Source organism: Anolis sagrei, chromosome 2 (genome assembly GCF_037176765.1).
Source record: "Anolis sagrei isolate rAnoSag1 chromosome 2, rAnoSag1.mat, whole genome shotgun sequence".
NCBI classification, from domain to species: Eukaryota; Metazoa; Chordata; class Lepidosauria; order Squamata; family Dactyloidae; genus Anolis; species Anolis sagrei.
In genome coordinates, this window is record NC_090022.1 from 201,902,129 (window position 1) to 201,914,044 (window position 11,916).

Below are 11,916 nucleotides of genomic sequence, written 5' to 3' on the forward strand. Positions count from 1 at the left end.
TCAACCTTCAACATAGTTTGTGGCAGCCACAAAAATGAAGTTTCTAGACTAAAATAACTACTTTCAAAGTAAGCGTTGCACAATTAAACAGGCATTAATACTTTCAAATGAGGAATGTATTTTTGTTGCATAGTGTAATACTACTACACATATCCTAAACATAAAAAAACCAATAACTACAAACTATCTATGTAATCTAACCTAAGGACTTTGTGTTCTCTGTCTGGTGGTTATATATTCTCAGTTTTCTACATCCATTTAGCGAAAAAGAACCAATGGTACATCCTTTCCCCACATAATACACTTCTAATCCAAAAACATCAGTGATGGAGATTTGGCCCCATATTCGCTGGAGGACCCCAGTCTTTCTTAAAGTTAGTTAGAGATTTCTCCTTAATCAACAAAGTAAGTTTATCCATTTCCACAAGTTTGCTTGTTTTCATAAGCCAATTGTCTTAGGACGGAATCACTTAGTCTTTCCATCTTTGAGCGCAGGTAATTCTTTCTGCTGTTATCATGTATAGCAATAACAATCCACATTTTCTCTCAATTTGTTCATCTAACATCTCTAGGTCATCCTCTTGAGCAATTTGGGTTGCTGGATGCAAATAAAAAAATATTTTGGTCATTGGTCAAATAATGGTATTAGACCATGGTGCATATAAACAGGGCTAACTTCCTCCACAGCTCTGAAAAAGGTGACTGGTTACTCCACCAGCTTACCATGCCCCCGCCCCCAGAACAATTCTCTTTTTGATGAGAACTTTAGTTAAAAGACTGTTCAGACTTAGGGTGCATCAACAAAGTCGAATTTTGACATCATTTTAGCTGCCGTGGTTCAATGCTATGGAATAATGGGAGTTGTAGTTCTATAGGAACTCCAGCATGATTGTAGAAAGTGATCCTAGAGTAATACTTGAGGACCTAGGGATTTCCGGAAATAATATTTTCAATCAAATCTGTGAAAAATCAAATCTGCAAAAATAAAAATATGGACAGATCACAGTAATTAGTCCCAGTTAGAACACTGAACCATTTATTGAATGATGAATCAACACATACAGTAGGTTAACCCTGTTGCTTCAGTTGGTCTCCTTTAGAATACCAAAGATAATTCAGACTATTGTATTTAGCTTGGTTATTCCCTTCCTAACTTTAACTGTGTCTGGTGCTACTTTAAATTATGAGATCAACATTTCCCTTTCTTTTAACTTTCTGCCTTGAAAAACATTCCTTTCTAAATTGTTATGTATCAGGCTGCTGCTAAAAGCATAAAAACAAAATCATTTTGAAGGAGTAGAAAATAAAATTTTTGCTTCTGAGCAGATTTTTTAAGTAGTTATTGCTGATACTCATTGGCAGACCTATCTTTCGTGAATTCTTCTAACCCAAGGCTTCACAAAGTGATTTAGTCAGTCATTTCAATTGGGACTTTTTATTTCATTGTGGAAATAATACAAAATAAAAATCCAGATGAGTTGCTAAGGGCCAGGGTATGATTGAATACATTTTAATCAGTTTTAATCAGTTTTTAAGGATTTTACCTATTTATTTTTAATACCATTAACATTTAATTCTATTTTCATGTTTGTATATCTTTAGATTTTAAATTGTGTTGCATTGACTTGGCTATAACCCACTTTGAGTCTCTTTTGTAGAGAGAGAAAGTGAGGTATTATTATTATTATTATTATTATTATTATTATTATTATTATACACATTTGCAAATACAGGATTTCCAAAATCAAACATATTTCTGGTCGCAAGCATCTTGCATAAGGGAGACTCAAGAATCAAGGTGTGAACCACAGAACATTTACAGTAGGGTTATAATTGTACTGCTGAATTGCAGCTCCCAGCATTCCTCATAAAAGCCTATGCTAGCTAGGATGGTTGGGGATTACAGTTTCAACAATATGTTGAAGGTTAGACAGTTATCACTCAGACTTAAAATAAGAATGAAACAACCATGGCTGATGAAAGTCCTGTCCTGTCAACCATAGTACTTAATATAGTAAATAGTGCAAGAAATGGCAGTCAAGCAGCATTCATTACTACCCATGTATTAGAGCTGTAAATATTAACATCATTATTTGGAATTGATCCCAGAAATGGATTTTGAAACAAATGTGGCCATAAAAATCAGCATGGTCAGCCAAGCATGTGCAGTGTGTCTCAGCAACTGTTCTCAACATCATCATCTAAGCCCTGTAGCTAAACCCACTGTCGCAGAGTTCAACCCATGGCAACAACAAACGAGTGGAGCAATTTAAAGCAGCCTCTACTGGATAGAACACAGGCACTCACTCAGACCCTGAACTTCTCAAGCCATTCAAAGCAGTGTGACATTGTGCATTCCACTGCGCCTTTTCTTGTCAGTAACATTTGTCTTTATTACTTTGAAGCTAGTATTAGACAAAAATCCAGCCGCATCTGTTATGACCCAGCTTTCAATGTTGAAAGATTAATGACTCCAACGTAATCCCCACAACACATGCCAAAGTTAAAAATCTGGAGAGTTCTACACCTTCCATCTATCCATTTACAGCTGCTCCTTTTATGATACAATGAATTCAAATATTATAGAAGCCCACGATAAAATTACAGCATCCTTGGAGACCTCTATATCCTGTTGCCTTTTGATGGCAATCAGTGTTTTATGACAATTTAGACTAATGGGTCTGTTGCTTATAGGAAAAACAAGTTTGTTCGATTAGAGGGTGTTTTGGTGGAGAGGAACCTTAATTTTTGTATCCTTTTAAGAAGGTCACTGCTAGCTGAAAACTGTTGATGGAAATTCAAGCAACCACTTCTGAAATCCAATTAGATCCTAATATGTCCCAATTTGACTGACTGATGGCTGTATTCTATGGTTTTTTAAAATATAAAAATACCCAATTGCAATATATTGCTAGAGAAGATAGAGGTCAGAGCCAGGCCTACTATTATGACTTAATTCAGAGACACGGCTATGTGACTGTGGAATATCAGTATACAAAGAGATCTTGTATCACTTTAGAGGTGAGCTGAGGAAATGAAGTTGGTAGCATAAGTTTTCATTTTGTATACATTGGCAGTCTTCACAATGCACAGTAAAGCTCAGTGAATATCTTGGTTTTTTGGCTCTGATGTGATTTTTCTCCACTTTAAGCAAAGTTGGGGATACTCCAGAGTTTTCTGAATAGCCGGACCAGGTCTGATTTGGCCTAATTCATTATCCAAATGGACACCACCATCATCACCCTTTCCCTACATGGATCAGGGATGGCTTGTCCCTGTGTCACCACTACTGCCACTCCCTGCCAGCTACCAAACATTGTCCAATCTCCGCTACTTTTTTCCTGCAATTTTAATCCATTGCTCCCTGTCCTAATCTCCAGCAGCAAGAAAAAAACTTATAATAATATAATAATAATAACTTTATTTTTATACCCCGCAACCATCTCCCCCAGCAGACTTGGGGCAGTTTACAAAGGGACAAGGCCAAGAATTACAGAAAAAAACAGAGACACAATTAAAATAAATCAAATAAATAATAAATAAAATAATGAAATAAAAATAATAAAAACCAAACACAATCATAAACAATATGGCTGAGATAAAAGTCATAGCTGAGTTTGTGATCGGAGGTGACCCCCCCCCCCCCCAGGACTCTGTAAAAGATAGTTCAAAATCAGGGAATTCATAGTTTTGCCAAAGACACTAGGCTGGAATGATCCCATGATACCCTATCTCTCCCCCATGTGGGAACCTAAGGCTTTTTTCATGGCCCTACATGGCAACGCCCCTGTAACCCAAACTTTATGAACTTTAATGGACTTGGGGGTGGGGGGGGGGGGGGGCTGACGTGACTTTCCCTTAGACTCTCCATGATTCCCCCTCTCTTCCTATAAATTCCTTGTATGTTCCCTTGGCCCATTCCCCATCCCCTATTGTGTATGTATATTTATATGAAAATATGTAGGAGAAAGCCATTGTTTCATAAAACCAGTAACTCTCGTGGCTTAGGAAGTCCTTCCACCACTCCTAAACTGGTAATCCCTTAACAAAAGGTTTCCCCAAGCCCACTTGCATGGACAATAAAAATAAATAGTTCTTACCAGATCAGACTTTGGAGGGCGAAGCCAGCCCATCTGGGATTATAAGAGTCATGGACATTTAAATCGCTCAACACAGAGGTGTCTTCCTATCTGCGAGGAACCAGATATTTCACCACAGCCTTTCCATTTATTTATTTATTTATTTATTTGATGCATTTATTAACCGCCATTCTCAGCCCTTTAGGGCGACTCATGGCGGTGTACACACATATAAAAGACAATTTACAAAGAGGCAATTACAACAACATATAAACTACATAACAATTACAAAAACGACACTAAAAATCCGCTTCGTTTCATAGTGGAATCATAACCAATCTCATATTCCTTGTTCCATTCCAGTCATCTTTACCACATTGTTATAGCACTTAATTAAATGCCTTCTCGAACAGCCATGTCTTGAGGCTTTTTCGGAAGGACATGAGGGAGGGCGCCTGTCTGATGTCTGCAGGGAGAGTGTTCCACAGCCGGGGGGCCACCACCGTCTCCCTCGTCCCCGCCAAACGTGCCTGTGAGGCAGGCAGGATCGAGAGAAGGGCCTCCCCAGACGATCTCAAGGTCCTCGTGGGCTCGTAGGCCAAGATGCGGTCCGAAAGGTATTTTGGGCCGGAACCGTTTAGGGCTTTGTAGGCCAAAACCAGCACCTTAAATTGGGTCCGGTAGCAAATCGGCAGCCAATGGAGCTGGGACAACAAGGGCGTTGTATGCTCCCTGCCACCCGCTCCAGTTAGTAACATGGCTGCCGCGCGCTGAACCAGCTGAAGCTTCCGGGCCGTCTTCAAGGGCAGCCCCACGTAGAGAGCGTTGCAGTAGTCAAGGCGGGATGTGACCAGAGCGTGTACCACCGTGGCCAAGTCAGACTTCCCGAGATACGGGCGCAGCTGGCGCACGAGCCTGAGCTGTGCAAATGCTCCCCTGGTCACCGCTGACACCTGGGGATCCAGGCTCAACGATGAGTCCAGGGTCACACCCAAGCTGCGAACCTGCGCCTTCAAGGGGAGTGCGACCCCATCCAGCACAGGCTGTAACCCTATACCCCGTTCGGCCTTGCGACTGACCAGGAGTACCTCTGTCTTGTCTGGATTTAATTTCAGTTTGTTCGCCCTCATCCAGACCGTTACAGCGGCCAGGCACCGGTTCAGGACCTCGACAGCCTCCTTAGTAGCAGGTGGGAAGGAGTGACAGAGTTGGACATCATCTGCGTACAGATGACACCGCACCCCGAAACTCCGGATGATCTCACCCAGCGGCTTCATGTAGATATTAAACAGCATGGGGGACAGTATGGAACCCTGTGGAACCCCACAAGTCAAAGGTTGTGGTGTAGAACAGGAGTCCCCCAATAACACCTTCTGGGTGCGGCCCTCCAGGAATGACTGGAGCCACTGCAAAGCAATGCCCCCAAGGCCCATTTCCGCAAGGCGCCCCAGAAGGATACCGTGGTCGACGGTATCGAAGGCCGCTGAGAGGTCCAGGAGCACCAACAGGGACACACTCCCCCTGTCTAGCTCCCGGCGCAGATCATCCACTAAGGCGACCAAGACCATCTCGGTACCATGTCCCGGTCTGAAACCAGACTGTGCCGGATCCAGATAATCTGTGTCTCTCAAGAATACCTGGAGTTGTGAGGCCACCACGCTTTCCATGACTTTGCCCAAAAAGGGGTGATTGGAAACAGACCGAAAGTTGTCCAATTTAGTGGGGTCCAGTGATGGTTTCTTCAACAGCGGCTTTATAATAGCCTGTTTTAGGCTCGCTGGAATCTTGCCTTCCCGAAGGGAGGCATTCACCACCACCGTTACCCACTCAGCCAATCCCCCTCTGGCCTCCCTTAGAAGCCAGGATGGGCAGGGGTCTAGGATGGACGTGGTGGGCCTCATTCCTCCAAGTATCTTGTCCACATCCTCGGGTTTCACAAACTGAAAAGAATCCATCAAAATAGGACAAGCAGGTGCTCTTGTTACATCCTCGGAGACTGCATTTAACGCGGCGTCCAGCTCAGAACGGATCAAGGCGACTTTGTCTGCAAAGAACCGAGCAAATGCTTCACAGCGCGTGACCGAATTGTCAGGGCTCCCGCCTGAGGTGGCGGGAGTTAAAAGACCTCTGACAATCCGAAACAACTCCGCCGGACGGTTCTTTGCAGACGCAATAGTGGCCGCAAAGAAGGTTTTCTTTGCGGCCTTTATTGCCGCGGCATATGCCCTAAGAAAGGACACAAACTGTGCTCGATTTGACTCGCTCGGATCCGAGCGCCACACGCTCTCTAGTTCCCTCTTCCTTCGCTTCATCACTGCCAGCTCCTCAGTAAACCAAGGGGCTGGTTTAGCTCGGCTACTTGAGAGGGGACGTTCCGGAGCAATCATGTCAATAGCCCTGGCCATCTCCCCATTCCAGAGAGCGACCAAGGCTTCGACATGGTCACCTACCGAGGTGGCGGGAAAATCCCCAAGAGCCGTCAGGAATCCATTCGGATCCATAAGCCTCCTGGGACGGACCATCTTAATGGGTCCTCCACCTTTGCAGAGGTTAGGGGGCGCAGTGAGCCTAAATCTGATCAGGAAGTGGTCGGTCCATGGCAACGGAGAGATGGACAACTCCTCCACACCGCCACCCTGTTCCCATCCCTGGCAGAAAACCAGGTCCAATGTGTGTCCAGCGCAGTGGGTGGGGCCAGATATTTGTTGGGACAGCCCCATGGTTGCCATGGCAGACATGAAGTCCTGAGCCGCACCTGTGAGGGTCGCCTCGGCATGGATATTGAAGTCTCCCAGCACAAGGAGCTGTTGAGACTCCAACGCCAGGCTCGAGACCACCCCCGCTAGCTCAGGTAGGGAGACTGTAGTGCAGCGAGGTGGACGGTACACTAGCAGAATCCCTATTCTGTCCCGGTCACCCACCCTCAGGTAGACGCATTCAAAATTTGTGGTCTGCGGGATGGGACACCTGGTCAGATGGATGGAATCTCTATAGACCACTGCGACCCCGCCTCCCCGCCCTCCGGATCTCGGTTGGTGCTGCACGGAGAAGTCTGGAGGACAGAGCTGGGTCAGATTTACTCCTCCAGCTTCATCCAGCCAGGTCTCCGTGATGCACGCCAGATATGCCCGCTCGTCCAGGATTAGGTCCTGGATCCAGGTCGTTTTTCCGTTGACAGATCTGGCGTTCAACAGCACCACCTTCAGTCCAGAGGGTCCGCTCACCTGGTTACACCAATTTACCTTAGGAGACCGATTTGGAATTGTTAATGTGGATAAATGGTCCGAATTTAGCCGAATTTGAGGTCTCCTTTTCCCGCATCTCCTCCTTCCCACCACGACCTCTATGGGGGCCCCTCGGCTAGTGGAACACCTCCCCTCCTCCGTGCCGCAGTTCATGACCAAGGTCTTAGTCTCCGGTTCACCAGCTGTTTGGAATGTTGGCGTTTTTTCTTGCCATTGTGACAATCCCAATAGAAACTGACCTCAAACTTCATCTATGAACTCCATATCCCAGAACTATAAGACAAAGGATCTAGCCCTTTGGGGCTAGATGAAAAATGATGATTCAAAGGACTAAAACAATAACTCTGATCTGACTTGAGGGCTTAAGCTATCGTTGGGTCATTTGGCAAACACTGGTCACCCTAATCCTGACAACTAGACATTTCTTCATTGTTTCCCTGTTGCCCGCCTCCCTTCTCCCTCATTGGCTGAGTGGCCAAAGAGAGCTCAGGCTGTCATCAGCTCTCCTGATGGCTTGCTGATGTCACAGCCAATCATAACAAAGCCAGCTTGGGGGAGGGGGGTTGGTGGCCATGGGAACTTTTGAATCTGAAGGCTATAAATATTGCCCAATAGGTGTGTCGATTTTGTTGGCAGGCTACTGCAATTGTCGTCCTTTCCAGCTGGAATGAAATAAAAATCTCAGTGGCTTTCTCTTCAACTTGGTGAGATTTATTCTGGAATACTGGCTTCTTTTCTCACCAGGCAACCCACAATGGATTGAATCTTGCTATCCACAGCCACTCTAAATTGCTTGACAACAAGTTGAGGCTCAATGAGAGCAAAAATTCCTAAAAGGAGCCCATAGAATTGCGAACATCAAATGAACAGGGACTAGGTAATACCTTTGGCGAAAATGTTGAGGTAACCGATAGGGGACTGAAATAAAGTGCAGAACTTAAAGTAGGGACAGGAGAAGTTCTCTGGTAAACTGCCTAATCAAAGGCACAACGGAACATCCAAGTTTTTAATTTCCCCCAAAGGGAATTGCCCTCTCCTAATAGTGACATTCTTTCCAACATTTAAACATGGCTATCATGGCCCCTTTCAGTGTCTTTTCTGCAAGTTAAACATACCCAGCATGCTTAGGCTTTCCTGTTAGGACTTGGTTTCCCAACCTTTGATCATTATGGTTGCCCTTCCCTAGACATGTTCCAGCTTGTCAACATCCTTCTTGAATTGCAGGGCGGGACACAATATTCCAGATGAGGTAGGACCTAAGGAGAATAGAGTGCAGCCTAGATTCGTATTGGTGCTTTTAGCTGTCACATAACACATGCTCAGCTCGTGGTCTATTATGACTCCTAGATCCCTTTCACACATTTCACACATTTTCAAGCCAGATGTCACCTATCTTATACCGTATCTTTTCATTTTTATTGCAAAAATGTAGCACTGTACATTTCTCCCTGTTGAAATCCATTTTGCTAGTTTTGGCCCATCTCTCTAATCTGTTAAGGTCATTTTGGATTCTGTCCTCTGGAGTATTAGCTATCCCTCCCAATTTAGAGTTGAATAAGGGTTCCTCCAGAATAGATTGGAAATAACAACAACAACAACAACAACAACACTTTATTTGTATACCGCCCTATCTCCCCAAGGCAATTCTGGATGGTTTCCAACATATAAGGCAAAACATTATATTGCCAGAAAGGAAAACCATACAGACAAATTAAAATAAACATCATAAAACCTAAAATACTGCTAAAACATACACAAAAAAATAAAAACCAGTTTCATTATAGCTCCATCAGATGAGTTCAAAATACCAATGGCCAGAATTAGAAAATTGACATGGCCAACTATAAGGGCTGGGCAAGGGGTAGTGCAACAGTGTATCATGGGGCTGGAGAAGTGGGTAAAGTGCTGAACATTCCTAAAATTCATTAGCTATTTATTTGGAGGAACACAAAAATACACATGGAGTGTCTCCCAAAATTGCTACATTTCTCTCCAAGTACTTCCTTAAAAGAAAATACTGGCGTGAGGGGAGGGATGAGGGACAGGAGGTTGTCAATTATTGTAATTCATGGTGATATGTTCTTTGGAAATCCTCTGTTTTGTCCCAGGAAGGTTGACACAATATACCACAGGATTAACCTAATTGTCAGTCCTTTTTTGCTCATGTCTTTCCCAAGAGCAGTAATGTTGAAACTGTTTAAGTAGAATCATGGAATCTGAGAGGAGGTTGCATCAGGGGCTTGCTTTGACAATGCTGGGTGCTCCATTCTTTTTGCCTTTCCTGCTACAGCCTTTGCATCCATCAGCTCTCCTGCCCTTTCTTTTTTTACTTTGTGTGACTTTTGTGCTAATCTAGCAGGAAACAAAAAATGTCTTAAATTATTTTGATTCCTAATAACTCCCCAGCCTTTACACCTTTCCTTCCAATTTTTGCAAGTTTCATGCCTCAGGGCATCTCTATGCCATTTTCATACAAATTATTTCAATGGTGATGAGAATGAAGAGAGCAAATAAAGTGGAATAATTTCTCACCCTTAGAAAATCTGAGCATTCTCCGTTTATCCAAAATTACCTGGCTGAAATAGTAAAAATTCCTTAACTAGGGCCACCTGCATTCTTTGTTTCATATTCAAAATGATTTCTCTCTTCACCCCTAAAAAATCTCGCTTTTTTCTAACACTTGAACCCCATGAATAGATCTTGCATGCAACTCTTTATGTCTCTCCTGAAACTCAGCAGATTGACTCTCCACAAAAGTGATATCATTGCTGCCAGATTTGATTTAATTCAAACAAGCAATAAAATGTTAGCTATAGTAGTCTTCGGTGGAGCAGGATTGTATTTTAAATATATATTGTACAAAATGTACAAAGGCAACAGATTCTGTCTAGTCTTGAAACTTAAGCTGGGTTGGTGCTGGTTATTTATTTATTTATTTATTTATTTGCAGCATTTATACCCCGCCCTTCTCAACCCTTCCCCCCCGGGGGGGGAGGGGGGACGGACTCAGGGCGGCTAAGAAATTGGATAAGAGACCTCATACAAATACTAGATGCTATAGGACTATATTTCAGAGGAAGGAATTGGCAAAACTAGTGAGTATTGCTTGCCTAAGAAAACCTGTTGGAATTCATGGGGTTGCCATAAATCGACATGTGACTTGGAGGTATATATTCATAGATCAGTCTTACATTTCTGCCCACAATCACCTGACATGAGACAAGGGGTTGATCTAGTGTTTATGTCATTTGTAATGCAAGTTGCATTGACACTGAACTTTTGTGGAAAATGAATAAAGCACAGGGATTGTTCTTTAAATACTGTATCTGTCATCAGCCCAACAGACATTTTTACAGTGACCTGGCTGCTCTTGCACTTGTCATAAAAATGAGTCTGTCTGGCCACATTTCTCTTTGCTTTGAAACACCCTAACAATTTATGAGGACAAAATTACAACCCAGCATGCGAGCTGCTATCTCACCTCTGGAATTAAATGGATCTACAGTCCCCTATGACTAAACCAAGCGGGCTAACATATGCGGAGGAGCTGTTGATTCTAGCACTTACAGTTTCCTGAGGATTTTTAAAAAGAAAGATGTGAGTAACTGTTTAGCATCGAATCAACTCCCCAACCCAGAATAAATTTTCAAAAACAACATATTGCAAAACATGCTAAACAGAAGTAGGAGCTTTCCTTTGTACTGTTTCTTGTATAAACAGCTGACTGAAACTTCTTTCTCTCTTTTTTCTGATCATTTATTCAATTAGATATGTAAATGGACTGCAAAATCTACACTACACCTGTTCTTTACAGCTGCCCAGATTCTTTTATCAGAGTAAAAATGGTTCCCACCCATTAAGTGCGTATCACAGAGGAAAGGGGATTATTTCTAAATATGTACATAATTTTAGATATGTAAAAGACAGGGAATCATCCACAATTTTTCTGTAATTTCAGGCAAATAAATCCATACATTTCAAGAAGAGAACCCCAGTAGATAAGAAATTTTATGTACAGATGTGCAGTGTTTCAGTTAAACTAGTTTAAATTATTTTCCAGATGTTGCCATGGATCTTGAAAACAGCAAATGAGAGAAATCTTGCTAAAATGGAAATAAAATAAAAACCTTGCCTAGATTTTGGGCAGTTACTCCTTCCCTCAGCAATCTGCCCTCCATGTCTTCACAAGGAAATGATTATGGATATTTATTGGTACAAACTACTTGTATCAGAGCCCAAGAAGATACTTGACTGGGTCTTCAATCTTTCCCCATCATTTCAGGTTACTGTTGGACTGCAAACGTGAAAAAAGATTTTGCAGCTCCCAAATTCTTCTCTGTCTTAAACTACAACCTAGGCATGTGATTCAATGATAGCTTGCATTTTGGTTACCATCTTTATTCGAGTTTAATGTGGACTTTTTTTGGCTGGATTACATTGTCAACATTATGGTGTGCATTAAATTCAATGGCATGTTAGAATCATACACATGAACTGAAAAGGCAAGAAGAAACCGCATCTGGCAAACAGTTTGGATGCACCCAACAGCAACAAACATAACCCCTAAGGGTCTATTGCTTGTCTTTCTGGTA